Source organism: Bubalus kerabau, chromosome 21, assembly GCF_029407905.1.
Source record: "Bubalus kerabau isolate K-KA32 ecotype Philippines breed swamp buffalo chromosome 21, PCC_UOA_SB_1v2, whole genome shotgun sequence".
Lineage (NCBI taxonomy): Eukaryota > Metazoa > Chordata > Mammalia > Artiodactyla > Bovidae > Bubalus > Bubalus kerabau.
Window position 1 is genome coordinate 34505001 of NC_073644.1, and position 26329 is coordinate 34531329.

Consider the following 26329-nt stretch of genomic DNA (forward strand, 5'->3'; position numbering starts at 1 on the left):
TGCTCGGCGTGATGGGGTCCAGCACTCCGTGGTCCCCGGTAGAGAGGGAAGTTTGCGGGTTGCTCATGGAGGGGGGCGGATTTGGCTGGGGGGCCCGCACCGGCTGGCTGCAGCGGCGTGGTTGGGGGCGGGGGACACAGAAGTTATCGATCTGGTGGCTGTGGTGGAATGTGGCGAGGAGAGTCACGTGGCGGCCCCCTCCCCCTCCTTCTCTACCTTCCCGAGCCTCCTCCCCGGGAAACCGGGGGCGGCCGGCCGCTGGAAGCCGGGAGATCGGGCGCTCAGAGGCCGGAGTGTGGGGAGGGCGCGCGGCGGAGCTCGAGGACCGGAGGAGGTGCGGGCAGGCCGGGCGTGGAAACGGGCCGAGCGCACGGGGGGGAGGCGACGGCTGTCCGCGACCGAGGGCCCCACGACCCCAGAGGCAGAGGACAAAGGGCGGCTTGTGCGCCCGCCGGGGCCCGTGGGGTCCCGCCGAGGTCCGCGCGGCCGGGCCCCGCCCTCGGGTCCCCGGCGGCGGCGCAGCATCTTCTTCCTCCTCGGCGGCCCGGGCCCCCGGCGCCCAAGTCAGCCTTGTTTCTGCCGCCCCGGGCTCCCAACTCGGCCGCTGGTGGCGGAGGGGTGGGAGCCGCGCGTCCCACGCGCCCCCGGCCCCCGCCGATGTGTATTTATGAACTCGACGAACGGAGCCCTCACCGCACACACAAAGCCCTTTCTTCTCCGGGGAAGGGCCGGGGTGGGGGAGGGCCTCGCAGATTGGAACGGTTTCTCTCTCTTTCTCTCTCTCTCTTTTTTTTTCTTGAAGCAGAGAAGTTTGAGTTTGAAAACGAGATGAATTCCTGATGTGTGTCTTCACACAGTTTTTGTGGTCATTTCCACTCACGTGGGCCACACATTTTCTGGGAAAACCTGGACCGAGGGCCTGAAAGATGCAGGCATGGAGGGTGAAAAAGCAAACGCCCGGGGCGTGCGCGGGTGTCAGGGTAACGGCGGACGACGCTCGCGTTGGGGGAACTTGCTGGGAGACGCTCAGCTTCCTTCGTAGTCACCCTGAGCCAAGTACCGGGGACGAACCTCTTCCTCGTCACTTGGAAAGAACTTTCCGAGTTTGAGAGGAGAGTTTGATGTCAACCCGGGTTTAAGGGCTGCTGGAGGCTTCAGAAACCTCAGCGATGGGGAGGGGAGGCTTTTTATTTATTATTTTTTTAAGTTTATTGAAGTTTGCACGATCGGTAGTTTTGCTCATCTGCAGTTTCTGGGCAGTCGGCTCGCCTGCCTTTGGAGTGAATTCCGGGTGAAAGTTCTGTTGATTGTGGTGCATGTGTTCCCCGGGCTTCCTAAAGAAGATTTATTCTCCTGCACGGAGGATTTTATGGGCGGTCAGTGAAGCTGTCAGTTGGCGGTATTCGCAAGGCAGTCTTTGACAAGTCGAATTGCAAAATAACTGGGACCGAGACCTGTGCAGTCCTTAAGTTAATAAGCAAAAGAAAAGAAAAATGGTAAGGAAAAATGAGTTAGAGGGCATTTTATTCTTTTGTTGAAATGTCATATCGCAAAAATATTCCCAGTATCTTCTCCATGAAGAAGCAGCATCTGTGTTTCAACTGCCAAGTTCTAAATAAAATGTTTACATTAAAAACAAAGATTTAGCTTCCATTTTCTGTGTGGGCACGGAACACAGTGGTGTTCTCCTCTGTCAGCTGCTTGGGAGGCTCCCAGAAGAGGGAATGGCCTCAGGTGGGCTGGCTGAGCTTTGGGGTGAGAAGCTGAAGACAGGCATAAAAATAGTACAGTCCTCGCTGAAGAGTGGGTTTGTTTTTCTTCAGGGTATGCATTTACCTGGAAAAACACACATTGAGATGAGCAATGTCAGATGAGCCATTGTGATATTAGTATCGAGTTTGGAGCAGTAGAAGGGCTTTCTAGGTGGCTCCTGTTAAATACCTGGCTTTTTCTTCACTATTTTCCTTTCCCTGTGTCTTCCAGGAAGGGTCTCCATGTTTTCAAAATGTATTTGAGGAGTGTTCTGTCCGTCAGATTGTCGGGAAGGTCACACTCGGATCATAGAAAAGCCAGGGAGGTATTATTATGATAGATATTCTGGCATAATAATAAGCAATGAGCTACACTTTACTGTCAGCAGGCATAGAAAGACAGCTTTGATTTTAAGTTTCTTTTTATGAAGAACTGATTAGTAGTTTTGCAACTAAGATAAAAATGGTGATTTTGTTAGCCGAGTGACAGTGTTTCAAAACCTTGCAGATTATACCAATTTGAAGGAGACAGTGGAAACCATGAAAATGCGATGTGCCCTTCTAAATAAAACATGAACTTCTGCATTCAGTCTCCAACTTGTCTCCATCCATACTATTTCTTTAACAAACAAGGTTTAAAAGATATTCCTGATAGGTCTGTCACTTCTGATATCACAATTTGAAACCACTATCTCAGGGGAGTAGTTTACATAAGGCAGGTACAAACATTAAGAAATGACAGTTGAGTTGAAAGTTTTTGTTTTCAACCAAATGCTTAAAAATAATTCTACCAAATACTATTAATACTACCAAAAACTCTATTAATAGTTGAATTCATTTTATGTGTTCTCAGAAATTTAGTATTTCGAAAGAATGATTATGTTTACTTTAAAATTATACAGGGTTTTTAAATTTGCAGCAAACTTGTGTCATTGTCCTAATAACCCAACTCCTGGGAGAGGCTACCAGGTTTCTGGCTGCAGTGGAGCATACCCTGCTGGGTCTCCTTACCTCCTCCAAAGTGCATTAAAACTTGTACGCCAGAAGTATTCATTTTTCTATTTGTGAAAACTGTGAACTGTATTTTGAAACATGGAACTCTTTCATCCCTTCTGCCTCAAAGCCCTAGCATCAAAATTCTCTCAGTCCACACACCAAGTCAAGAAACTTATTCTGTCCTTATGGTACGAATCTTCAGAATAACCCTTTCTGTCTAATGACACAGAGTCTCAAAGCCAGTATCTAGAGGCATGGATGGTCAGGCAATGAAATGAGTCACCCTCTACCCCATTTGTATTAGTTGGATATTTATCTCCATTCCTGAGAGTAGATGTGAGATGTGAGTAGATTACCTGCCTGAAAATAATTCTGCTGTCAGCTTGTTTTCTGAGATAGCAAATCAGTGGCATCAAATTGGTCCATTGTGACCTATTTCTATTTGTCCTTGATGGCTGTTTAGTCTGTTTCTTGTGGTGCTTCTCTGATGGAAGTTTCTCAAGCCTTTTACCTGCTAAAAACATTGTTTTTTGGAAATTTACTCCAAAAAAGCACTCATGAGAAGGAAAAAGTGGTCTACTTCGTCAAGGTGTGAGATGTTCAGTAAGAGCCAAGTTATAAAGCTGGGCAGGAGAGAGGGGAGCACTTAGACATTTAAATGGCCAAGTTAAACACAAAACACAGTTAGGATATCTGGACCCTCAGGTGTTCATAAACCCATACCAGGGCTCTCTAGAGAGAGATGGTGGGAGCCAGGCAGAAAGACAGCCCCAAACGCCTTGTGTAACTTGGCTGTCACAGTGGCTAAGCCTTTGTAACTTGGCACGTTTCGAAGTTATCACACTTAGAATTGACCTTTTTCCTTTTTCCCATTTACCTTCTTTTGTACTTATAAAGTGGCTCTTCTTTTCTCTTAAGGAGAAGTAATTTATTTAGAAATATAATGAGGTGGCAAAAATTCAGTTCGCAATTTAAAGAAGAAATGTAAACTATAGAATTTGAAAGAAAAGGCGATGGGTTTTAAATCCATAACCTTTTGAAAGTCAGAAAACCTATCTATGAGGCTGTATTCTCTGGTGGAAAAGCTCTCGAAATTGTAGGTGTTAAAAGAGCCACTGCAGGGAGCTTGTACTACCTCCTAAATTTAATAGAAACATTAAACGCTTCAGTCCTTATTTAAACACATTTTTTTCAAAGTCAAAAATACATTTTCTTGCAGGTAGACAGGTGAAGTATAACTAAAAAAACAAAAGAAAGTGATTCTCTTATACACTGTATGTTCTATTTCTTTTCTAAAAAAAACTTTATCACTAGAGATTCAGGTTTGGTTTTGGAAATGATGCCATAGTAAGAAAAGAAGACTTAAGTAAAGCCTGCAATATACATTTTTGCTCAGAACTATTTTTAAACAAATGAAGTATGACTCCCTTTTTTAATAACTAGATTTAACCTAAGGTAAGTTTTTTTTAATATTTAGGAAAGATATATATATATATATATATATATATATATATGTTCCTTTTCATAATTGTGAGGGCAAATTACTAATTCTGCAGCACACAGCTACATGTGCATTTACTTTTGAATATGGATGCTAAAAAGCCTGGTTATTGGAAACTCTTCAGAAGCTGAGTGCTTGTACCCTTTTCCAACAGTTGCAGTTGGACTTTTCTGCATCTATCAAGCAGGCACTGTTCCTTCCCTCTTCCACCTCTAAATTATACTGACTAGATGTTGAAGTTGTTAAATTGATTATAGTCCAATCAGTAGACAATCCGACATAAACAAAAACAGCAATTACTGTTGGCACGCATCCCATGAGTGCTAGTCAAACTTGCAGAACTGATGGTCCAATGAGTGTTTTCCAAAATGCTAGTTTCACAATTTCAGCAGTTCTGGCAGCATCTTCTTAAAGGGAGGGGACAAAAATTCATAAGATTCCACTTGGCCTTAAAAACAAAAACATCTGTTTGATGCGTGAGTGGATTGTTGGCTTTTATTCATCCAGTCCAAAAAGGGCGAAACATAGGATATGGAACATAAAAGCATACATGTAAAAATGAAATTACAAAGGGATTCGAGATTAGCAGCTTTTTATAAAGCAAGCTGTTAATAATTCTTCTTTTTTGTTTTGCCAGAGTATTTCCATATCCCTTAAAATCCATTCTAGTTATTGACAGCAGTGATGCCTAATAGTGATGACAGAATTTTTCAACTTTTTGCTTCCAGTAATTATACTTAGTTCTTTCTGCTTGCTTGTTTGGGTCATTGCAAGTCTTATAGCATATTTGTAGGGTATTTGTTTTCATTTTATAGGAATATTTTTGCTCCCTTTCTTTTATTTTTAGAGGAAATCTGTTTTTGAGAATTGGCTTATCAGGTAAATTCTAGTGAAATACTTGTTGACACATATCGAAACATCAGAATACTTGCTTGAGTTTTCATTTTGATGTAAAACCAGGCAATCAGGAGAAAGAGGTTTTGATAGTAGAAAAAAGCAATTCTACCAAGATCAATTAAGAATTTTATGAAAATCTGGTTTTTCTATTACTGTGCTTTATTAATTCATCTGACAGAATTCACATTGCTGGTTTAATGTCACTAATTCTCTTGCCATAGAATACATTCCTTATGGCTGGATTTAATGGATACCATGTTGAACTTTTATTTTTTAGAGAAAATGATTTTGAGACTTGCAACACTTGAAATATATTTTAGAAGCCTCATGGATTGTTTAAAATGTAAATGTTGTCATTAAGTAATATGTTGTAGAATGCTCTTGAATTGAATGAAATTTTGATACAAAGGCTGATATTCTGGCTAAGTATTTTCCCAGATGTATTTAATTTTTTTCTCCATTGACTCCCGTTGTGCAGTCAAAGGTTAAAGTTAGTTCTGTGGGGGAGTGGAGGTGGGGAGGGGGGAATGCACGCAAGTTTCTAATCCAATTTCAATTAAATCTGAAATACGTTCCTGTTTTTTGTTTGGGGATTACATGGTACACTAGCTAGGATTGCATATACCTTGTTTGCTATAATGAAAGTGTACTTGTCTGATTTAAAATACGCTCTGCAACAATGTTATTACAAAGCGATTAAAACTTAAACATTAAAGTTAACATTAGTAAATTTAAATAGCTCTGTTATAGTATTAATCAAATAGTGTAAGGAAAGCTTTTAAATGGTTTAAATAATTATGCAACTCTTGGCATAAAAGCCTGACACAAGATAAATCTTTGAAAACTAGAGTCGTGGCTTTTTTTTTTTTTTTTAAACTTTAATTTTAGGCAGCTTGGGCTTTTAGCATGCATCACACTCCACCTCTAGTATAAGTAATTATGCCAGTTTAGTAATTATTAGAGATGAAAGAAATTCAGTAAGATACGAATTCTTTAAAACTTGAGTAGCTTCAGTTTTAGCGGGGATAACGATCAAGCAGCAGTCATCCGGCTGTCTGGGGACCCTGCCTCAGCTACAGGCACTGAGCTGATCTTGGGGGTATCGTTGTAATGGCAGCACACACTACAGTTGGCATTTCTACTCTCAGTGCTTGATTGCAGAGGTTTATAATTTGCTCATTAAAAAAAAAAAATCCAGATTCAAATATGACTGTTTAGAAATTCCACTTTCTTGGAAGACTGAAATAAAAAAGGATAAATGCATACCTTTAAAAATTATTATTGTCGGACACCATATATTTTAATTTTATGGGATACTAAATGCTTTGAAAAATTCTGAAATGAAAAATATATATGTAAATTTGTCAACTATATGATGTGTTGAACACGTGTCTAGCATTTAAAGTCTTGCTTTCAAACAAAGGTGATTTGGTTTGGAAAACATATACTCTTCATGCAAAAGCATAACTGTCTCCCACTGAATATGGTCCAGTGATGGACATTCAGAATATTCATTTTCCTAATTCTGCAGGAGTTATGTTTTGGTATTTCACTTTCAACAACATTTTTATATATGTGAAATCAAATGGTTTCAGTTATCACAACTCCATAGGAAATAGACACACACACACACATAGTCTGATGTTCTATTTAAAATACAGTTTGGTCAGCAAATTCATACGTGTTAATTACTTTTTAAGGAAAAAAATGGATTGAATTGGATTTGGCCTAATAAAAATTGGCATCGTTGTAAAGAATAGAGTTTCTTTTTAGGAATTAAAACCAGTGTACCATTGAAATTCATTATTTCACTGAAGTTATTTCTCCTCTCTTTCTCAAGATTGGCTTGTCCCCAACTTTATTGACCCATCAGTGCATTATGATGGAAAGTTATTTACCTGACTAGAATGAAGGCCATAAGGGCTCTTGTTCTCAAGTATAGATACCTCTGTATATTCATATAGAGTACAATTGTGAAAACCCATGAAAAGCTGAAGAGTCCATAAGTTGAATGATAAATTGCGGTACTATAGGGGGTGCTGTGACCAGGACTCTAAAAAATTACAACTTTTAAAACAATATATTGACTTTTAGAAACAAATTCTAGTATTTCAGGCATGTTCCTTAATACTATTCTTTTCTTTCACAATAGAACCAGATCAGGTCTAGTACATGTGTGAGTGTGTGTGTGTGTGTGTGTGCACGCACACTCAGTTGTGTCTGATTCTTTGCAACCTCATGGACTGTACCCCACCAGACTCCTCTGTCCATGGAATTTTCCAGGCAAGCATACTGAAGTGGGTTGCACTCCAAGGGGTCAAACCTGAGCCTCCTATGTCTCCGACACTGGCAGGCAGATTCTTTGCCACTGCGCCACCTGGGAAGCCTATGTGAATATGGCTAAATAGTAATTGCTTCCAGCACTTCTATTGATTTAGTGTATCTCAATTGTTAGAAGTTTATTAGGCATACCCTTTCTCTCAGTAGTATTCACAATTTAGTCTTTTCTTATTTTTTATACATTAAAAAAAGGCAATTAAGTATTCACAAACATCACTCGATCTATCAAGTATCAGTAAAGCTGAGAGAGAACTATTGGTTGGGAAGGTGATGTCATCATGAGTTTGAGTGAATGTTTTGTTCATTAACTGATGTACGGAGTCTGAAATTGCCATGTGGAGGCTGGTTTGGGGCTGTCAGTGTGCAAAAGGAAAAGTTAGATGCACTTTTTTGCGGCCATTAGACAGGAGTGAAAAAGAACTGTGGGCTCAAGGGAATGCATATTAATTCCTGGAAAGAGTTGAAAATAAAAACAGAAACAATTAGCTATGGTCGTAAGTATCGTGACTTGGATGTTAGAGTACTTGTCAGGAGATGGCTGTGCAGTGGAGATGGCTCACAGAGGCTGAGCTCTTCTCTGCTGTCTGCACATTTTGCAAGTCACTTACCCTCTGTTCTCCAGCTTCAGATTTCTTCTCTGTAGACCAAAGGGGCTCATTTAATGATTCAACAAGCTCTTTTTTGTTTGTTTTTTCTAGTGCTCATTTGTCCGTGCACACTGCTAGTTCCAGATATTCAGTTGTGAACTAGACGTAAGCTTGGCTCTTATGAAGCCTTATAGTCTAGAAAATTGGATGAGGTTTTAAATACTTTCCATTGCTTTTTAATTTAGGAGAGGGCCACCATGCAGGTGGTGGGAGATTTGTGTGTTTGGTATATACTCTTTAGTATGTATGGTATTCACTCTTTAGCAAGTTGGGTCAGTTTAAAAAGTTAGATAAAATGATCTTCAAAAACATTTTTGCCACTAAAAGTTTGGTGAGTTATCCTTTTTGATAAAAGTGAGCTTTGTTTTCTCTTATGATAAAGAGTTAGATATAGTCACTTGAATTGAAACCGCTAAATACATAGAATATTTGTTTCCAACTCTTTTTGGATTTTTTCAAAATCTTTTAGCCCTCCTAAAAGATCTAGGTAGTTGTTTCTAATAATAATGTTTCTAATAATAACCTATATAATGTTTCTAAAAGTTAATAGTGAGATACTGAAGGCAATTTTGTAAAATTTTCAGAGAATTTGTGGCATTCTTGAAATAATTGGAGGCTCTTGGAGAATGTGTGTATTATTCAAAAACAGTGAAACAAAGCCTCAGTTAGGAGTCCCTCCTCTACAAAATTGAGGTGAAACAAGTCAAGAGGAATTCATTCCATTAAATATTCAGGAATAGAACACTAAAGAATGAAACAAGTTGGTATTGAAATGTCCACAATGCAGGTTTAATTATTTTTCCCCAGGGAAATAGGTGAATGCCTTGAAATAAACTTTTACAGAGAAATAGATCTTAAGCGTAGGACAATCTAGGGATAATGATAGTGGATGTCTTGATGGTCTTCATGTTCGTAGACATGAGTGCACAATCAGTGGTGATGGGTGAGTGTAACTGACCGGAGAAAAAGACGATTCATAGGAAATCCCTTTTGCCTCCTCCAAAATCACACAGGTCATTTATGTAAGTATTGCATCATTATACCAAATTTTTAATCTTCAAAATAAAACCATTACAAGATAATAACACCATTTTATAGCTCCTGTTAAATGTTTTTTATATTTGCTGATTTGCATATTTTGAAATCCAATATGAGTGTGATGGGCTGGCCCACCCTGGGGTGGCTTCCCAGCTCTGTCTGCCTCTGGGTCCCTCAGGCCAGGAGGGGGTCAGTCAGGTGCCTGACTTGTCCTAAGTGCTCAGTAAATGTCCATAGAACCAAAATCATTTATTTTTTTTTTAACCAAAGAAATGTGTTGATGACTTCTGAGTTCCCTTCTCTCTATAACATCATAGAATTCTCATATTGAGAAATTGTAATTCTTGCAAGTTGATCAATAATTCATATTAATGGGGCAGGCATGCTTTTAAAATTGTGAACTTGATTGAGTTGTAGCTGATGGAAAAAAAAATCAAACAGCAGAGGTTAGATGGTCTTAACTTCTCACTGTGATTTCTTGTCCAGACTCTCTATTTAAGGAACTAACATAGAAAGACACACGGGTTACACACGAAACCATTCTCAGGGCCTTTATAAGGAAGCTGACTCGGTTCAAACTCGGTTCAAATTCTGCAATTTCCATAGAGCAGTTTGCAGGTTTTAGAGAAGAACCTTGGGCCAGTGACCAATTCACCCCACTAGGGGTTTGTCATATCTTGGAGCAGCCCTAACAGCGGCAGCTTCTTTGGTCTAGAATTTGTATGTACGTGAGGGTGAGTGACCAACTCTATGTTTGCCTGGCTCTCACATGGATTTTTGCAGTGGGAATAGCTGTGAACCTGCAGCTATACAAGGTCAAAGTGTTTTGCTTTAAAGATAGCATTTTAATTTAGTTTGACTTACACTGGTTCCTCATCTTCAATTCATGTCCATCCACTTGCCCAAATGCTAGTACCATTTTCATAAAGCAACATTTCCCAAACCTTTAATGATTTTCCTAGCTTCATTCCTCTAGGCTTAGATTGTGGATTCTCAGGTTGGTTTTGTACCATGATAAGGGTTTGCATATTGTTTTCATTTCTTAAGGTTCATCTCACATCTTCTGTGGGGCTTTTTCTGACCTGCTGGAGTTAAAGTGCCTCCTCTCTTTATTATCTCTTCCATAGCTCATATACTGTAGAAACTATGACACTAACTTGGTTTTCTGGTTTGTTGATAAGCCCTTTGAGAGCAGCATTCAGTGTTTTATTCTCTTTGAATCCCCATATCCTAAAACTAGATAGTAAGCAAACAAACTTACCAAGGCATTCATGCGCTCATGTGTTTAATAAACAAATACTTACTGCACATCCATCATTTTCCAGTCCTAGAGTGCTAGGAGTTGGGGATGCTTGAAGGAGACAGACAGGGTCTGTGTTCTTGTGAAGTCACAGTCAAGCAATGGAAACACATTAAATACACAATTCAACAGATACTAGTAATTTATAATTAGGTGGAGGGAAAGCCCCGGGTGTTATGCAAACATTTCAGAAAGATATGAGTGAGGTCAGGAAAGGATTTCAAACCAAATCTGAGGTTTAATATGTTTTTAAATGCAAACTATTGAGCATGCTCATGATTCTACGGGAATTCTTATTGAGCACCAGTTATGTGTCAGGTGCTAAGGATACAGTCAGAAACAAGTCAGACCCAGTTGTTCGTGGTTTTCACAGAGCTAACAGTCTATGAAGACATGTTCAGATGACTCTGTGTCCCTCTTAGAATAGAATAGAATTTAATTACTTAACTGTGTCCAATTGAGTAACTTTCCAACCCTATGAACTGTAGCCCACCAGGCTCCTCTGTCCATGGAATTCTCCAGGCAAGAATACTAGAGGATAGCCATTCCCTTCTCCAGGAGATCTTTCCAACCCAGGCATCGAACCCGGGTCACCTTCATTACAGGCAGATTCTTTACTTTCAGAGCCCGTGTGTCCTTCTTAAGGTTGTGTAACTCCAAACTATACTTAGTTTTGCAACAGTATACTTGCAATTCATACAAATGGTATCTGTTATATTATTTGCACATGACTAGCTTGTATACAGGGGGAAGGCAATGGCACCCCACTCCAGTACTCTTGCCTGGAAAATCCCATGGACGGAGGAGCCTAGTAGGCTGCAGTCCATGGGGTCGCTAAGAGTCGGACACGACTGAGCGACTTCACTTTCACTTTTCACTTTCCTGCATTGGAGAAGGAAATGGCAACCCACTCCAGTGTTCTTGCCTGGAGAATCCCAGGGACGGGGGAGCCTGGTGGGCTGCCGTCTATGGGGTTGCACAGAGTTGGACACGACTGAAGAGACTTAGCAGCAACAGCAGCTTGTATACAAGTTCTGGCCATCCTTTGTACATGGGCTGGTTTTTCCACTCTATGTAAACTCTATTCGTTAAGTTTTTCATCACTTAGATCTATTTATTCTTCCAAATATCTGGATTTCTTATAATTCTTATAATGCTGTCTAAATATGGGATGTTGTTGTTGTTCAGTAGATAAGTTATGTTTGATTCTTTGTGACCCCATGGACTGCAACACGCCAGGTTCCCTGTCCTTCACGTTCTCCTGGAGTTTCCTCAGATTCATATCTATTGAGTCGGTGATGCTATACAACCATTTCATCCTTTGCTGCCCCCTTCTCCTTTTGCCTTCAGTCTTTCCCAGAATCAGTGTCTTTTCCAGTGAGTTGGCTCTTCACATCAGGTGGCTAAAGTATTAGAGCTTCAGTTTTGGCATCAGTCCTTCCAGTGAATATTCAGGGTTGATTTCTTTTAGGAATGACTGGTTTGATCTCCTTGCTGCCCAAGGGACTCTCAAGAGTCTTCCCCAGCACCACAATTCAAAAGCATCAGTTCTTCAACACTCAGCCTTCTTTATGGGATAAACTCATTCATTTGGCATCATTAGACAATTTAAAACTCTTTTCTCCATTTCACCTCGATATATATGAATCATGTAATATGTTTCGGCTTATGATCTTTGCAAATTCTTAGCACGATTTCCACATCAAGGAACTTGGTAAATATTAGAATATGACAATGCATCAGCAATTCATGAGTATATTCTTGATTGAAAAATTACATAGAAAAACTGTAGAAAGATGATAAAAACCAGTAATCTACCTACCAACAGTTTTTTTTTTTTTTTTTTCCACTTTCAGCTCACATTTTTTTGACAGTTCTGTTGTCTCTATTCACGGTGGTATTATTCATGAAGTCCCAACAGACAGTCTGTGAGAGGATGTTTGAATCTGCGTATATCCAACTGTTATCGCCATCCACATAATTCTCCAAGCCAGGTCGTAGTGAGAGGCCTCTATACCCTGGACAGGCTAATAGAGTCCCCCACCCCCAAGCTGTCTGGAAATGGGAGCATTCCTATGAAACCTTTTGTATAGGGACTGGTGTATAGTGAAGAAGCAATTACCTTAGGACACATCTTGCCAACAGATGCACAAAATAAATCGAGATAAAGCGCAGATGCTCACAGACACAGTTCAAAGCTCTGGCGGCCTGATGCAGAGATGCCCAGTGTAGTTCCTGGGAGCGGAGTGTGGTGGTGCCACTCTTGCTCTGGGAGTGTGCACTGCCTTTATAACAGCTGGACTCGCTGCAAAACAAATGTGCTGAATGCTACTTTTCCACTGCACCTTCTTTTCTAAAATCAAAAATACTCTTTGGATTTCTTTCAGTTGGAAAAAGCAGGTACCTGTGTAGATCTTTCGTAAAATCCAAGCGGCAGAAAGTGAGCTTTCGAAAAGCCAGAGATATTGGTGATGTGTTGCCCCTTAACGCAACTCACTAAGACTTCTTGAAATATCTGTCCCCCTGTTATTTAGAGAGGAGGAGGATTTTAATGATAATGACCTTTGGCAGTGAAGTGAACTGTTCTTAGATGGCAGTGCATTTATGTGGGTATCTTGGATACCTTTTATTCCCAAACGAAAGGTGGTACTCTCTGTGTTGTCCTCCCTAAGTGTACTTCCTAAAAATTCTTCCATGTCAACACTTAGCACCTTTGTTCTAACAACTCTATCCATTGTATGGTGTTCTGTCATTTAAAGATTGAAGGCAGGAGGAGAAGGAGAACAGAGGATAAATTGGTTGGATGGCATCACTGACTCAATGGACATGAGTTTGAGTAAGCTCCGGGAGTTGGTGATGGAGAAGGAAGCCTGGTGTGCTGCAGTCCATGGGGTTGCAAAGAGTCAGATACGACTGAGCGACTGAACTGAATTTATTTGTGTATTTTACTATTTACAAATGTTGCTTCAATGAGCCTACACCCATCCTTGCTAACATGTGTGATTATGTACATGGTGTAAATTCCTAAAAATGGAATTTCTGGATAGAGAGAACACACATTTAACATTTTGATAGATCCTGCACATGTGCACTCCACAGAGGTAACGCCAGTTCATACTGCTGTTAGCAGCAGGATTAGAGAGTGCCTATGTTTAAATACTTTATCTTTACTGATGTGGCTTGTGAAATAAACAAACTGGTATTTCATTGACATTTTAATGAACATTTATCTAATTATAAGCATTTTTTCATATGTTTATATACCATTTGTATTTATTTTTCTGTGAATTGTCTTTTTATTTCTTTTGCCCTTTTATCTTTTCATTTGAAAAAGCAGCTCATATGAATAAGAAAATTAGTCCTTTTTTCTGACATACATGCTGCAAATAATTTCCCTAGTTTGGCTTTTGACTTTGTGGGTGGGTAATTATTTTTTCTTTTGCCATAGAGAAATTTAAATATTTTAATTTTCAGTTTTGTCAGGCTTTCCCTTGTAACTCATAGAGATTGTGTGTGACATAGAAAGGTTTTTTTCTTTTTCCTGATCATTCATTTAGTTTCATCTTCTTATTACACTGGCTTCAGAGCCTGTCTGCCCCTCTTCACCCTTCTGGATCCAGCACCTAAGCGTATTTTTGGAAATAAAATAGATGCTTAGCAAACATTTAATAATGGGTCAATAAAGTATGGTGGTTAAGAGCATGAGTGTTAAGTCAGACTCCCTGAGTTGAAATTTCAATCTTGTTTACCCTGTGCAAATTATGAAATAAGATGAAACTACAGTTTCTGTGTCTGTAAGTGAGGGATTCTGTGTGCGTGCTCAATCACTTGAAACGTGTCCAACTCTTTGCAACCTCATGGTCTCGCCAGCTTCCTCTGTCCGTGGGATTTTCAAGGCAAGAATACTGGAGTGGGTTGTCATGCTCTTCTCTAGGGGCTCTTCCCCACCCATGGGTCAAATCCACATCTCCTGTACTGCAGGCAGATTCTTTACCACTGAGCTACCCGGGAAGCCCCAAGTGAGGGTATTACCCTAATTCATAGGGTTGTTGTGAGAATTCAGTTAATCCATATAAGCTCTTAGAATACTCTCTGTCAGATAAGAAATACCTAGTTCATGTTTCTTATTCTCATTCTCAAAGGTCTTCTCGCTTTGGGGGGAAACCTTTCATCCTATGGGTACATGTCTTTTCTTTGGATTTCCAGGTACCTGTCTGGCTGGACACAGTTTTCAGAGACCTGACTTGGGTGGGTCTGTTGTGGATGTCTTTGTTGGATTCAGCCCTCCATGACCCGTCCTTTCCCATTGGCCAAAACAGCTCTTGATTCCAAGCTCCACTTTGTTCTCCCAGTGTAGAGAGAGTTCTGAAGGAAAAATTCCTGCAGAAATTCCAATTAAAAGATAATGGAAACATAAAGTGGAGCTAATTAATTTTAGAGCCTCTGCCATCTTCTCGGTACATCAGGCCTTTGTCTTTGTGGTTCTTTGTGAAAGGGCCGATGCTAAATGCTCATTTGCAAAGGTAGGCTAATTGTTCTTGGGAGAGAAGCTAGAGACAAATAATTCACATATCATTATGAAGGTTTAATCATAGTAGATTTATTAATAATCCTTAAATTAAAAAGGTAAATCTGGGCTTGGGTTTGCAAAGGAATTAGTTGAACAAGGGAATGATTTTCTGTATCACCGTACCCATCAGTAAATTGATCGAGAAGCAACTTCTGGGCTTCAGCTGTGTTGTCTAGAAACAGAGTGAGTAGAGGATGTGAAGACAGAATGTGTCTGCTGTCTGGATGTTACCTACCAGTCTGTGTCTGGCTGTGTCTAGCTGCTGCTTTAATTTTATGGGAAACCTTATTTGGGAGCCGATTGAGTTTTCTTTCCTCTTCATTTCTTCTCCATTCTTTGCTGCAGTAAGCCTTAATAGTTCAGTTTGCTTTCTTTTTATTTCCCCTTGCCTTCCCTTGCTCATTGAGTTGCCAGCCGTTTCTGTGCTTAGTTCATGAAATCACCCAGTTCCCACTCCCAGATTGCTGGGCTTCAGCTGTCCCTTTGGGCTTTAGAAACCCAGCCTGTGCTTTGCCCGCTGGTTGACCTCAGCACTCATTTGTCTGATACTCTGGGTAGACACGACCATGTCTTTTTATTTTAACTAAAAGATAACTGTCATAAAGTTGTCTTTCTGTACAGACAGAGCCAAAAACCTTAATACATCTGATCAGACGACTTTCAAAGATCCATTTATACTTTTTTTCCTTCAACCTTAGTGCTAAATGAAGTGAAAGAAATAGTAATTGAAAATCGGGGTGGAGAGAGTCAAGAGGATTGTGCGAGGCCACTTTTAATGAGTGGAATATCCTTAAATGATAGTAAGTGATGAAAGAAATTCCACTTCAAGATAATTTAAAATAGATATTCTAGAAGACACTTTTGAAAGGGCTGGGGGTGCTGTTCAGTTTCCTGACAGGTCGGCATTGTCTGGTGCTGGAGGTCTTATTAGAGAAGAGTTTAGAGCCTGGGAAATGCGGTGGTCCGGGTGGGGCAAGGATGCTGGATTTTCCCTGACGTCTCTAAGACTGGAGGATCCTCTGTGCCCCATCCCAATCACACCAGGGCTTTGTGACAGAACAGGAAAGAGTCTCGGTCTCTTGACTTCTGATTCTAGGAATGGCATCTCATGGCTGTACACATTCCAGACTGTGGATGCTAAAGTGACTTTCCCCATCCTTCTCAGCTGCTTAACACAAGCCAGAGTCGGGGCCCCCTGCCCTGAGAATCGCCTTCCTTAGTCTAGCGTTAGCTGGCAAGGTCTCAGACTTGTGTGGTCTATGCACCACCACTGTGTCCCAGTGAGTTGATCTGAGGGATGCCATGCCTGATCACCTGTGTTTGAATTCTGCATGTTATGAAACCTCTAAGCCTCCTTCTGGGCTTCCCTGGTGGCCCAGATGGTAAAGAATCTGCCTGCAACGCAGTATACACAGGTGATGCGGGTTCAGTCCCTGGGTCAGGAAGATCCCCTGGAGAAGGAAATTGCTACCCACTCCAGTATTCTTATCTGGAGAATTCCATGGATAGAGGAGCCTGGTGGGCTACAGTCCATGGGGTTTCAAAGAGTTGGACACGACTGAGTATCTAACATCGGCCACTGCAGTCCTCTTTAGTGTTCTTTTTTGCTTTAAGCATTTTGATCTTAGTTCCTTCTATTATTTCACCCCACCCGCCACAAGTTACTTCTACAAGGAAAGAAAAAGATATTAGTCAGCTACACCTGGGAGAGAATTGAAAGCAGTGGATACCTGACAAATCCCTAATTGTGTGATTAAAGGCTTTGTTGTTGTTCAGTCACTCAGTAGTTTCAAGGCTTTAGCTTCTGATAAAAAAAAAAAATCACATGCCTCAGAAAGCTGATCTGGGAGATATTTTTGAGGAGGTGGGCATGGGGTGCTCGAGTGAGGGATCCAGGAGTGTTTTCCTATTGCTGGTGAAATCTCAGCAGAAATACCCCCTTGCAGAGGTTCAGTGGCCTTTCAAAGGCGTTCTTCTGGATGCTCTCCCTCAAAGGCGAAGATGGAGCCCTCCCCCAGTCTGAGTGGCGGGAGAAAATGAGTGATGGCAGTGCGTGCACAGTTAGAGCAGTGCATCTGACTTTGGGCTAAAGAGCTTCCTGTAATGTCATACTGGATGTTGTTATTTAGTTGCTACATTGTGTCTGACTCTTTGCCACCCCCTGGAGTGTAACCTGCCAGGCTCCTCTGTCCATGGAATTCTCCAGGCAAGAATACTGGAGTGGGTTGCCATTTCCTCCTCCAGGGGATCTTCCCGACCCAGGGATGGAACTCTTGTCTCCTACATTGGCAGGCGGATTCTTTATCACTGAGCCACCAGGGAAGCCCCCGTGTCACATTAGCTGTTTTCAATCCAGTGTGCGGAGAAGCTAGGGGAAAAAGAAATTCATATTTCCCACTGGCAGGTTACCATCCTGAAGCAGTGTCTGTGTTCTCCCATTTGAAATATGCCACTTTTTCCTGCAAATTTTCTTTGTTTTTGTGACAAGATGGACACATGTGTTGGGGATGCACTGTGCTGGGAGCTGGTGGGACATGGATGCCATCTGTGGAGGGAACTGGGCATGACCCATCACCATCCCTGAAGAAATGATGCCAGTTCTGATGTCTTAGAGATGATGTTTTAGAGATGGCACGTATTTTAAAAAAATGTTGGTTAAATATAAACTTTCAAAATTGCAATCTGCAAGTAGTAGAATTGACAAGGTTAATGATTAGTGTTCTTATTATTCTTTTAAGAAAATAGGGTGCGATCTGGCTCACCATCTGAGAGCATGTTCCTTTTCCAGTGAAATCTATTTATTAATATATTATATATATGTGTGTGTGTATATTCTGCTTATTAAAGCATATGGTAAAAAAAATGATTAACTATGGGTATTTATCAGCCATTCTACCCTATGTTTGATTGATTTAGTTGATTTTACTTTATGCATATTTGGGGATTGTCTGATGATAAATCATTGTTTGAAATATGTCTCTATATATGTATATATATTTATTTCTTGACAAATCAGGATTGAAACAATGTAAGTGGGAATGTATTTCCACAAGCGACTATTAATTTCTAGTTACTAAGATAATGGCATACACGTTCACTTTCAGTTCTATCTGGGTAGCTCTGTAAATTGTGTATTGATTATGTTAATGACACTGGTGTCTTTATTACTTGTCTGCAGATCCATGCAGATGGAATGCACATTTGGCAAGGTTGTCATTCTGTAAGAAAAGGTACATTATTAAAATCTGCTTTTTGGAGAGATTGCATTAGAACTAAAGAAAAACATTGATTAAACTCATAGGGAAATGTAAGTAGTTGTGTTCTAGGAAATAAAAAGTGCAGTTAAAAAGTTTTTTAAAAGGATGCTCATTTGTTTCCTTTGTTTCAAATTCCTTAAGGAAAGTGTTTCAGAAATGGTACTTAATCAATAATGATCTATTTTTATAGTTTATTTTTGGTTATGTGGCTTTTTTTGTTTTGTTTATCAGGCTGAAGGAAATTTAGACATTTAGGTTTGCCTATATTTTTAAATTTATTAGCCCAAGTAGAGGGGAACAAAATGAATTTCTTTTTTTCCAATTGCATATAAATTTTCTTGTATTTTGTAATAGCTCATAAGCCATAAATCACAGCCTCACTTTTTGCTCTAATCTTTCATTGTACAAACATGTACCTTATTTTACAGGGTCTTTCTCTTTCCTTTTTTCTTTGTTGCTGAGCCATTAAGTTACCGAAGAAGTTATTTAGAAACTGCTTTCTTATCTTCCTGAATGGGATCATTTCTTAGAAATGTGGGCTGTCCACTTACTTGTATGCCAGCTTGAAAGGAAAGAAAAAATCTTTTAAAATGTTTTTTTAAAATCATTTTCCACTCTATATTTTAATGACAGTTTGATCCCCAGTTTGTTTGAGAACCAGTTGGCCCTTTGGAAGGAGAAAAGGAAAAAAAAAAAAAAAAGCAAGATGTTTCATGTTCCTGGGTGATATGATTCCATTTAGTGGGATAATAATGCCCCAAATGTTGTGTTTAACTCACAACCTTTAGACAAAACCTATTTTCCCTGTCTTTCAAATATATCATTGCAATTAAGAAGAGGAACTTCCTCAATTAAAACAAAAGTGAAAGTAAAGTCACTAATAAAGAGAAAGGAGTGGTAATATTGAATTGATTTTTGTGAATGAGATTGAGTTTATCATCTCAAAATTTAGAGATGAGTCTTGTTACATTGCAGCAAACTAATGTTTCTTGTTCAAAACAAAACTTTCTCCCTAAGCTATTGTGCTTCAGTAATTGTTGAGATAGTTAACTTTAAGTGTCCAGTTAAGAAATATTGTTACAATTGGATTGGCATTATAGAAAATAGCTGAAGTCATAAGAACAGTTGGGAGAAATATCAGAAAGTATGATGTCTGGAATATAAAGGTTTTCTTTCCAAATTTTCTTTGCCTGCGTGGAGTAATACTTCCTCACTATGCTATTAATCCTATACCTGAGGCTTACTGATGACATTTAAAGAAAAAATAAGTAGACTCTTCCCCAAATATCCAGATGTCTGAATCCTAGGTTCAGAAACATGTTTCATTTATAGTTGCCCTAAGAAGCATTTTTCAGGGTACCTGGTCATTACGTGCTAAAAACTACACATAAGTGTTTTTAAATAATTGGTTTTCCTCCAGCGTAGATTTTTAGCAGTTTTAAAATCACTTGGCTCTAGAAAATTAGACCAGTGTATCTGGATATTAACAATAACTTTATGTAATATTTTTCTAATATAAAGTGGAACAAAGTGTCCATGGGCTTGGTTGAAGATTGAGCTTAGGGATGTAGAAGTTGGTTTTGTTTGTCGGTTTTGTAGGGAGTTAGGGACTATACTCAGATGTATTACCAGCCCCTTCCCAGTGAGCCAGTGATGTTGACACCTGAAGGCACCAGGCTAAGTGGAAGAATGAAGGGACTCAAATCAGATGAGAAGAAAGGCGTTTGCCAAGAAGACCCACAAAACAAAACAGCAACAACAATAAAAAGACATGGGAGAGAGCACCAAAAACCCTTCATGTAGGGGAAAAACAGAACAAAACCTTTCCGGGGTAATCGTTTCCTCTATTAGGTTAGATGGTTTTGATTTTGTGTACCCGTTTTAAGTGTTTCCATCTCGTGTTTGTTAGGTTGACTTATCATTCTTGTGGTTTCTTGCTCTATTTTCTTCCACATGAAGCCTAAGCCTTTTGTTTCTTTTTTACAAAAAATTTATTTATTTAGTGTATTATTTATTTGTCTGTTTCGGGTCTTGGTTGTGACACCCTAGGTTTTCGTTGCGTCAGGCGGGATGGTGCCTTTCCGGGCACAGACTCAGCAGTTGGGGCACGTGGGCTTGGTTGCTCTTTTCCTCAGTATGTGGGATCCTAGTCCCCTGGCCAGGAATCGAATCCATGTCCACTGCTTTGCGGGGTGGATTCTTAAGCGGCGGACCACCAGGGAGAGTCCCAACGCCGAGCCTTTTAATGTGAATGTTCTAATGTATTCACTTGGGTTTATATTGTTGACAGAAGTGGTCTAGTGTATCACGTTGTCTTTCAGAAAGGATCATGAACTACACGCTGAATCATAGTAACTTAAACTAAGAGTTAATGTTTTTTTTTTTTTCTGCCCCTAAAAGAGAATAAAAGAGCGCTGTTAGAATCGATATCTGTTTTTGTTTTTAGTCAAAAAGTTTTGGATTTATTTTCCCTTGGCTTTATGTGTGTTTGAAACAAGACCAAAGTAAAAGGAATCTCACCAAAGACCTTTTAAGTCCCAGGAAGTGTCAGCGGGCCTTTGCAAATCTCTCCCATTAGATTAAAAAGTTAGCTGGTGTGATTGTGGTATTTCTGTCCAATCTCTCTCCAGCTTTGGCTTTATTGGGATTACAGATAAAAGGTGAAATCTGGGTATGAAGGTAGTGAAAAAAGCCGTGGTTCATACACCTGTTTAATTAGCCTTGCTTAATACACTTGTCTTAAAGCCAAGACAGCAAGTTCATCTCTAGGACCAGCTCCACCATGCCTGATGCCTGGCTGTCACTGAGCCGGCTCCCCCTTTTCTTAGGCCCACAGTCCGTCTGAAGTCCTCCAGATCCTGTTTCTGGGGTGCCTCCTGTTAACCCTTTCTGCTGCTGATTAGCTTGCTCTCTGCACTTCTTCCCTGCATTGCGTCAGAGTCACCATACTGGTCTCTTTGCTTCCAGTTCTGGTCTTTTTCCAAACCTTCTTTTTAATCATCAGTGGGGCATCTCTCTCAAATGTACATGAAACCAGTCACTTTCCTTAAAGTCCTCCAGTGATTTCTCATAGTACCAGGTTAACATCTGACTATTTAGCCCACAGTAGTTCCCTCGTGAGCCACTCACTTTTCCAGCCTCGTCTCTGGCACTGCTCCCATTTCCTTTCATTCTATCCAGAGCCCCTCATTTGAGTGGCATAGAAGAGCTTGTGCTTCTTGGAAAGCATCATGTTTTGCATCTCTGCCTTTACATATGTTTCCTCTTTAAAAAAAAAAAAGGAAGTATATGTATTTATTTGGCTGCATCAGGTCTGAGTTGTGTCATGTGGGATATTCCATTGCATTGCATGGACTCACTAATTAAGGCCTGGGCTCAGTTGCACCAAGCTGTGTGGGGTCTTACTTCCCCCATCAGGGACTGAACCCATGTCTCCTACATTGCAAGGCGGATTCTTAACCACTGGCCCACCAGGGGAGTGCCCCGCTTCCTCTTTTTGGAGCGCCATCTATCACTTGTCTTCAGCGCTGTGCTTAGTCGCTCAGTCCTGTCTGACTCTTTGCGACCCCATGGACTGTAGCTCACCAGGCTCCTCTGTCCATGGGGATTCTCTAGGCAAGAATACTGGAGTGGGTTGCCATGCCCTTCTCTAGGGGATCTTCCAACCCAGGGGTCATATCCAGATCGCCCGCATTGCAGGTGGATTCTTTACCAGCTGAGCTACCAGGGAAGCCCGTCCTCAGGGCTACTCATCCTTTAAAACAGACCAGTGCTGCTCCTCTTTAGCTAACATTTTTCTGTGCTGCTCCATCCAATTGAAAAGCCCCTCCAGCTGAGCACCACCTTCTGCAGTTATCGGTTTATTCATCTCTCCCTTTCTCTGCCCCAGTGCTTCCCAGCCCTTCTCATGTCATGGCACACACAGAAAAATGAAACGTTTTGAAGGAAACACTTGGATAAATGGAGAAGCAATTGGCCTGCCAGTGTCCAATTATCTGTAGCTGTAACCTGGCCACTTGGAGGGTGAAGTCGGTATCCTTGAACACCTGAACCCCCTTTGACCCACTGGCTGGGAAGCTCTGCAGGAGATTTTAAGCTCCTTAGTACAAGAACCAGGTCTTAGACTTTGCATCTCTGGTGTGTGTGCGTGCGCGAGCTGAGTTGCTCCAGTTGTGTCTGACTCTTTGCTGCTGTATGCTCTTTGCTCCTTTTTCCATCGGATTCTCCAACAAGAACACTGGAGTGGGTTTCTGTGCCATCCTCCAGGGGAACTTCCCCACCCAGGAATCGAACCCATGTCTCTCATGTCCCCTGCATTGGCAGGCAGGTTCTTTACCACTAACGCCACCTGGGAAGCCCAGGGCTTTAGCCAAATGCCTCTTACTATGTGGATGCTCAGTAAATGTTTGTTTGCTGAAGGTGCAACAAGACAACCACAGTCACCCAAATTGAAGGTTAAATGATTAAGGCAGGAATCTGTTTATAAATCCTCTTTATGAAAGTTGGAGTGCTACGATTGCTTTCTTCTAAATTTCATGTTAAAGATAAATAAGGATGAAGTCGAGGAAGGAAATTTGAGTAGGATTCTGATTGGAAGAGGAGAAACTTTATTTGGTTCCAAAGTGTGAGTGTGTAGTTTTTGGAGTGTGTGTGTCTGTGTGTGTGTTTTAACCTCTCCCAAGGCTAGTTTCCTCCCACTTAGCATCCTCCTATGAGGAATTTCATTGTATAAAGAAGAGCGGCCCTACGTTCATATTTGGCATGTGCCCCTTCCTAATAGAGCATCTGAGACATTTCTCTTTGGTCTTCAAGGACCGTGATAGACCTGTAGAACAATCAAGCAAAACCACCGAAATTCTAGACTCCAACTGTGCGATTTTGTTTAACATAGAGATAATTCTTTCTATATGAGATTTTAGAGGCAGGAAAGAAAAGTGCATGAAAAGGTTTTTTTTTTTCTCTCTCTCTCTCTCTTTTCCCCTCTTTTTTCTTTAAAACAGTTTAACGACTTTCAGCAAATAGAGTGGTTAGAACAGGAACGTTGTAGGAGAAGTAAGAAGAGCACGTTTGTATCCACTATTCCTTGAGCTCCCTGCACCTGTTGTCATCAGCAGGTCTCAACCTCGAAGGCCGTCCCTGTTCTGCCGGCTGAGGCCAAAGTTTGGGCATGTGCATCCTTGACCACCTCAGAGTGCTTTTGCTTTTGTTTTGTTTGTTTCCTTTTTCTTGACAGTAGAAAAAGGGGAGGCAGCAGAGTAGCAGGCAGGTGGGGTCCAGACAGCGCTGTTCCTTCATCAGAGCCTGCTTGTGATTTTATAACAATGGATGATTTATTTTCCCCAAGTCTGTTCTCATCTTATGGGATTTCCACTTAGAATGCATATGTAGAGCCCAGAAAGCACAAAATAATGATCCCACCCTTTGGGTTTTTTTTTTTTTTTTTTACCCTTTGGTAAAGGAGGAAGGCTCCTCTTTAACTCTTTGTAGCCCAAAGGTAACTTTTCCTCTCTTCTTAGCATCAGGATACACCAGTTGATGGAATTTGAGCACATTTCTAGAGGCTTCCCAGGTGGCACAGTGGTAAAGAATCTGCTTGGCAGTGCGTGGGACGCATGAGACGTGTGTTCGATCCCTGGGTGGGGAAGATCCCCTGGAGAAGGAAATGGCAAACGCACTCCAGTATTCTTGCCTGGAGAATCCCATGGACAAAGGAGCCTGGTGGGCTACAGTCCATGGGGTCACAAAGAGTCGGACACGACTGAAGCAACTGAGTACACAGGCGTGCTAGGGTAGGAGTAATTTCAGACATGGTTTGCTCTAAATAAGAGCAGTCTCTGGTTTACTTTTTAGGTGTGGAACTTCAGTAAACCTTAGAAGACCAGTCACTGTGACTATATGTGAACTTGAAAAACAACATCAGACAATCCATTATTTGGGGCACAAGCTTATTGTTCACTTGAGGTGCATCATTCATAGCAACCTGGGAACATTTGAGTGTGGAATGCATGTGTTTAAATTATCTGTTGACTTATTCATCGTCGAGTTCCTGAAAATAAGACACTAGGGTTATGCTTTTTTTTATTTTCAGAAGATATCCTTGGAAGAAAGAACTTAGGCAGCTTTCCAAAATAACAAAAACATACTTTTACTAGTCCACTAATAATGTCATGTTGAGCTCACTTTTTATTGAACATCTAGCATTTTGTAGTTTTAGCTGATTCAGATCCAAGAGGTCATGGTATTCACATGAAGCCAAGACTTGTTCTTTTTTTAAGGCAGTGTGCATATTTCAGCTGGTATTTTCTTGAACTTACTGGCACTGTGTGGGTTGCTTTAAGATTGAGTAATTCATGCCATGGTTGTTTAATCTGGTGAAAAGCTGGCTATGACCAGAGAACAAACTGTTAGGAAATGGTCCAGTTTTTAAGTTTGCATGTGTGTAAGTGGAGTATTTTGGGTTCATTCATCTCTTGCCAATCTTAGTTGTTAAGTAGTCTTCTTGCATTCATATTTACATCATCCTCTGAATCCTGTGTTTCTGCCACTCTCGTAAAAACAGACTGGTTTGTAAGGTAGAGCCTCATGCTTAGAATCCACCAGGAAAAAGCCTCATTTATATCTCCGGCAAGAAGGACAGAGGGCCTGCACTGTGTACTGGCTGCCAGAAGTTTTTATAGTAATACTTTGTATCTAGGCTCTGGCTCTTACCATTAAATGTGCTTTTTATAGAGTACCAAGTTATAAATGTAGTGCGGCTACGGCATATTAATCTTACTGCAGAGATTTAATGAGGCAGTTGTTTTGCGATGGACACTATTGGGAGCAGAAAGCGACAGAGTTTTACTTTACCACTGAGCTGCAGAAATATTCCTTGCCTGGTAATAATTATAACCACATGATCTCTTAGTTTTTCTTACTTTTGCCAGTGCTTTTCCATGCAAAAGTGGCTTGGAAGGAGGTCCATTTCTAGGCAGTGAGATGGATTGGAAATTGGGCTGTGTTCTCAGTGGTTTGACATTTTTTAACTTTGATCAGCCCTGGGATCCTTGTTGCACAGAGAGAAATATGTAGGATGAGTTTCAAGAATACAGATAGTCTTTGCCAGTCCACTGAGATGGCTTTTAGATATTCATTACTTTTACTTGACTTTTATATAGGTTATAAAAAGTAAATGTGGTGAAACCTCATTTTTACATGGACAGAATAGAATTTCTGCTGGTTGGCCTTAAACTGATCCCACACTTGAAATTAATTGAAGTCCATGGGTTTATTGCCTCCAACACTTTTAAGCCAGCACAATTTTTCATTTTCCCCAAAGTTGTAATTTTATTAAACCAAGTTGTAGCAATAACAACCCTTATGAAGAGGAGGATGAGAAGAAGGAAGAAACCACCTGCCAGGGAACATAATAAGGGGAAAAAAAAATCACACTTTCTTTTAAATTTCCATTTATAAGTAATGTTAACACAATTGAAAACAGAGAGCCGCCATTTATTTTTATAATAATAATTGTGTCTTTGTTCCAAAATTAAGCCTTTATCCAAGTTCAAACATTGTTAAGTCTAGTGCCTCATAGGGCCCTTTCAGAAGGGATGAGCCAGAAAGTTGGCTGGGCATGTGAGGTTGTGTGTGATGGATGAAACACGTTTGGGTGGCCTCCTTCAGGGCAGCGGACAGAATGGTGCCTGCAGCTGGGATGGAGTTGGTAGTCGCAGTGCAGGGAGGGGAGATGTGCAGGTACTTTAAAATATTGCCCTTTGGGAGGGTTTGTAGTACAAGAGAGTTGGAATAACAGCTGTCCGTCCTGCAGTGGTGTTGGGGGTGGGGCAGTGTTCACAGGCACGGACCCTGTATTTATAACCCCTTAGGTTGAAGTCAGAGGTTTGAATGGCTACCAGAGTAATACAATTATTTTTTATGATTGACTCTCAAAGGACTTTATAAAAACGACCTAAATAAGGCCATGTGCAATTATTGAAGTGTAGCCACCTGTGGGAAAGAAATGGTTGACAATGTAAGCTTTCTGGAATCT

The 26329-nt window shown here is 40.7% G+C and overlaps 1 protein-coding gene across 2 annotated transcripts in view; it reads left to right on the forward strand.

Annotated features, from left to right (window-relative positions):
• Positions 1–26329, forward strand: part of ZNF521 (zinc finger protein 521) — a 316517-nt gene that overhangs the window by 2030 nt on the left and 288158 nt on the right. The window lies entirely within an intron of this gene.